Below are 5,320 nucleotides of genomic sequence, written 5' to 3'. Positions count from 1 at the left end.
TCTTTCCCAGCATCAGGGTCTTCTCCAGTGAGTGCTCCCTTCTCATTTGGTGGCCAAAGTATTTGAGCTTCAGTTTCATTATCTGGCCTTCCAGAGAACAGTCAGGGTTGATTTCCTTTAGGATTGACTGATTTGATTTCCTTGCAGACCAAGAGACTCTCCAGAGTCTTCTCCAGCACCATAATTCGAAAGCATCTATTCTTCGTCACTCAGCCATCCTTATGGTCCAACTCTCGCAGCCATACATTACTACTGGGAATACCATTGCTTTGACCATGCAGAATTTTGTTGGCAGGGTGATGTCTCTACTTTTTATCATGCTGTCTAAAATTGCCATTGCTTTCCTCCCAAGGAGCAGGCGTCTTTTAATTTCATGGCTGCAGTCACCGTCTGCAGTGATCTTGGTTCCCAGGACCGTGAAGTCTGTCACTGCTTCCATGACTTCCCCTTCTATTTGCCAAGGAGAGATGGGCCCGGTTATGATCCTATAATTAATGCCTTTTTGCCATTTCCTAATTGTGTCCAATTCCCCACATCTCTCCCTTATATATAAAGCCGTAGTGGGCTCCAACGTTCCAAATGCACACCTTTAAGTGTTTGGTCGCAAGAACTGTCAGTCAGAAGACGCTGGCTGGGTTGACTGGCTGCTTTGTCAGCCCACTCTTCTCTGATTGGGCCAGCATTTCAAGGTCATTTGCATATGGAAGCTGATTGGACTTCACTCCATTCCACACCTCAAACTCCCCCCCCACAAGACAGTTGGAACTGTCCGTTGAGTATGGGGCCTGGTGTATTTTGAGGTAAATATGTCTTCACTCACAACACAACACTTCCCCTTCAAAAGACACAAACCCAATAACACAATCATGCCACACCACAAAAAAGACAGATCACAGCACAAGCAGAAGACCACAAGGCAAAAAATGATAGGAAAAGGTGTCACCCCATTACTGCCACAGAGAGCGTTTCAGAGGATGCTGTGCAAGTCCCAGGTTCATGTTTTAAAAGCTGCCTGGGGGATTATGGACCATTCACACACTTTCAAACTTAACATACCTCATAGGGTAGTTGTGTGGATCATATGGGGGAGAGGAGAATGATGTAAGCTGCTTTGGTTCCCACTGCAGGGAAAGACTGCCCTTTCCCTAGGCAGAGTCTGGGGGGGGATGTAAACCTGAAGACAGACAGGCAGATAACGGTAGGCTGATGGTTGCCTGGAAAGGACATAGGGTTGCCAACTCCAGGTTGGAAACTTCCATGATATTTTAGGGATGAAGCCTGCTGAGGGTGGGGTCTGAGGAGGAGGAAGAGGAGGACCTCAAACAGATACAATGCCATAGACCCCACCCTCCAAAGAAGCTGTTGCCAATCTCCAGGTGACAGCTGGAGAGCTCTTAAAGCTCTGGTGCTAATTCAAAGTGCTGTGGAAGTGTTCAAGGCTCCCTCTAAGCTGTGGAGTCCTGTGAGCAAAAATTCTACTTGGTGAGCTCCTGGCATTAAAGTTGTGAGCGAGCGATTTGGCTGCTGCATGAAGAGTGGACTCAGTCATTATACCCTGCTGAGGTTGCCACAGCAAATTGACACTGTTTGCCCAAAGCCAGAGCACTCTCCCAGAGCCTCTTTCTAGATCTTGTTGTATTTATTTCCACTACGGGCCTTATTTCTAGTTTATTAATAAATAAGGCAATTTGGCTAACAAGAGGCAGTTCTGAACTATTCCTATTTCTCCTGACCAGGAATTGAACTTTACAGAGGTTATGAAAATACATAATGCATATTCATAAATATAACTAAGATCATGAATATGCGACATATTTCCTCTACCCTGTGTGCTTCCGTTGGTGGGAAGTAAGGTGTGTACTCCGACGGAACCTTTTCCCACACTGCAGACATTTATATGGTTTCTCCCCTGTGTGAATTCTTAGATGGCGACTAAAACTGGAACTGTCAGTGAAGCTTTTCCCACAGTCCAGGCATTTGTATGGTTTCTCCCCTGTGTGCGTCCTTTGATGAGAAGTAAGATATGTGCTCAGCCTGAAGGTTTTTCCACATTCCAGGCATTTATATGGTTTTTCTCCTGTGTGAATTCTCTGATGGGAAGTAAGACTGGAACTCTGAGTGAAGCTTTTCCCACACTCCATACATTTGTATTGTTTCTCCCCTGAGTGAATTCTTTCATGGGAAGTACAACTTTCACGCCGACTGAAGCTTTTCCCACACTCCAGGCATTTGTATGGTTTCTCCCCTGTGTGAGTTATTTGATGGGCAGTAAGGTGTGCATTCTGACTGAACCTTTTCCCACACTGCAGGCATTCATATGGTTTCTCCGCTATGTGAGTTCTTTGATGGGAAGTAAGACTGTCACTCCGACTGAAGCTTTTCCCACACTCCAGGCATTTATATGATTTTTCCCCTGTGTGAATTCTTTGATGTGTAGTAAGAGTGGAACTGTGACTGAAGCTTTGGCCACACTCCAGGCATTTATATGGTTTCTCCCCTGTGTGAACTCTTTGATGGGAAGTAAGGTGTCCACTCTGGCTGAAGGTTTTTCCACACTGCTGGCATTTATACGGTTTCTCCCCTGTGTGACATTTCTGATGAATACGAAGGTGTGAACTGTCACTAAAGCTTTTTCCACACTCCAGACAATTGTATGGTTTCTCCCCTGTGTGAATTCTTTGATGGGAAGTAAGTTTGTCACTCCGACTGAAACTTTTCCCACACTCCAGGCATTTATACGGTTTCTCCCCTGTGTGAGTTCTTTGATGGATAATGAGTTTTGCACTCTCACTGAAGCTTTTCACACACTCCAGGCATTTATATGTTTTCTCCCCTGTGCAAATTCTTGGATGGGACGTAAGCTGCACTTTCTGTCTGAAATTTTCCCCACCCTCCAGACAGTTATAGATTTCCTTTCTGCTACACATCCTTTGTTGGATATTAATAACTGAAATTTCAGTAAGGTTTTCCCTGCTTGCAGTGCACTCATTCCTGTTGTCTTCTTGACATATGTTTTGCCATAGACAATCATCCCCCTGTAAGAGACTGGAATTAGGTGGATGTTTCCCCTCCTCTTTCTTTGAGGCATCCAAATATTCAAGCTCCTCTTTCACATCTGAATATATATCCTCTTTTCCCATCAATAGGTGTTCTTCTGCTTCATTCGCTGACTCCTCTTCAAGCTCCTCTTTCACATCTGAATATATATCCTCTTTTCCCATCAATAGGTGTTCTTCTGCTTCATTCGCTGACTGCCACATGTCTCCTGCTGAAAGAGGAATATCTGGTGTTACGATAGGACACTTTCCACAAATACCTGGAGGGCAGATCCAGATCACATGCAATCGGATATTAATTGGAAGAGATGAGTTCCTGACTAGGGTTTAAACATACCCTAGGAAACCCAGGACTTCTCTGGAAGATGCTGGATTTTATATTGGCATACTGTATGCACTAGACCCTTCAGAATCACAGGCAACACTGCTCCGTGCCAGGGGGAGGTAAGATGTGGTCACGTGACAGCCACCTGGGGTTGCTTTGAGTCATATCTCTACCAAAAAGCACATGCACAGAGAGCCAGCATCAAGGCCTGGCATCTTTAGTGAAAGGGATCTCAGGCAAACCAGGGCTGGCAAACACCCTGGCCAGAAAAACTCTGCCTTCCAAAATTGACAATACTACGTAAGATTTGGCATAAGAGCCATACGACTAGGAAGAAAGAAACTGCCTCTTGTCCTGGGCTGAAGATCTACAAACACCATTTGAGCATCCACATCTCATCCAAGCTCTTTTCAGGGCAAATGGTGAGGATAAACAAGCCCACAGAAATTCACCAGCCCTTAGAAGGAAGTGCAGGCAACACACCGTCCCATAGCAGAGATCTTCAGCCCCTACCTGCCAATCCCTCCTCTTCATCAGAGCACACTTAACCACGACACCAAACAGATTGGATTTATACCCCCGCCCTTCACTACTCAAAGGTGTCTCAGAGCGGCTTACAAACTCCTTTCCCTTTCCCTTCCCACAACAGACACCCTGTGAGCAGGGCCGGCTCCAGCCTTTTTTGAACACTAGGCCAGGATACCTTCAGCCCCCGCCCCCAATTTTCAAATATAAATGCATTTTAGGAAGAATGAAAAACACTGTCAGAGCAGTTCTGTCAGAGGCCTCTCTGTCCCAGCTGGATTGTAAACTGCTGCATCCCACTGAACCAGCTGGATTGTAAACTGTATCCTACTGAACCAGCATTTACAGGCTGTAAGTTGCAGCTAGTAGGCTGAATGTGGTCACAAGTTGTGCAGATCTATTTTATGGCATAGCCACATGTTAGGATGCCTGTAAACTATCAAGCTAGTAATTGCAAAACTATTAAAAACCCAAATGTTTACACACCTCCAGAGACTTTCTCTTTGCTCCATTAGAAAAGTAATGTGTGCAGAGGGGCTGCAAGTAAGCTATGCTGCCATAGCAGGGGAGGGGGGCAGAGGAGAGTCAAGGATGCTTCATGTCTCTGGAATTTTGGGTTTCACTTCTCGCACTCTCTCTCTTATCTTTTAGCTCAGGCAAGTGACCTTGACGATTTGCTTTGCCAGCTCGGCACCTGGGAGCTCACAGACCTAATAATCAACAGACTCCCAGTGGTTTATTTGAGCAACATACAAAACCAGGGAAAGTGCATCATATAGTTTGGTTCTTAGCCTGAACGGTAAGCTGCAGTCAGACATAACGGTAAATCACAGTTTTCTTAACGCTCAATATCTGCAACAAACCGTGCAACAAAATCTGAAGCGCTATCTACAATACACCCTTCTCAGCAAACAGTAAATCCTGGCTTGAGTCCAGTGGCACCTTTAAGATCAACACATGAGCTGTTTTGTGCATAAACACTCTTCTTCAGATACAATGAAATATAAAGAGAGGGTGAGCAGTATCCTCCCAGTTCCAGCTAACCCGAGCCAGTCACTCACTGAATCAAACTGGCATCATGCTCAAACAGAGACTCTTGCCAAGTGTCATCACTTATAATCTCAGCCATGTATAAAATAAGCATCACAGGTGTACAACCAAAAGCCGGTAAACCATCAAGCTACTAAGTGCAAAACTATTAAAACCCCAAATGTTTACACACCTCCAGAGACTTTCTGTTTGCTCCATTGGGAAAGTAATGCGTGCAGAGGGGCTGCCAGTAAGCTATGCTGCCATAGCAGAGGAGGGGGGCAGATGAGAGTCAAGGATGTTTCCTTCATGTCTCTGGAACTTGGGGGTGTTGAGGGTGAGATTTGGGGTGGGGGGGAGAAGGAGGGAGCAGATGAAGGCGTGG

At 45.5% G+C, this 5,320-nt stretch overlaps 1 pseudogene; it reads right to left on the bottom strand.

The window, feature by feature from the left end:
• LOC107115201 overlaps window positions 1–3,265 on the bottom strand; it is an 11,779-nt pseudogene extending 8,514 nt beyond the window's left edge.
• Between the last annotated feature and the right edge of the window lie 2,055 nt (window positions 3,266–5,320).

Source organism: Gekko japonicus, unplaced genomic scaffold (assembly GCF_001447785.1).
Source record: "Gekko japonicus isolate JY-2015 unplaced genomic scaffold, Gekko_japonicus_V1.1 scaffold2942, whole genome shotgun sequence".
In the NCBI taxonomy this organism is placed as follows: domain Eukaryota; kingdom Metazoa; phylum Chordata; class Lepidosauria; order Squamata; family Gekkonidae; genus Gekko; species Gekko japonicus.
The sequence above is the reverse complement of the archived record's forward strand: the minus strand, read 5'-3'. Positions and strand labels throughout refer to the sequence as shown.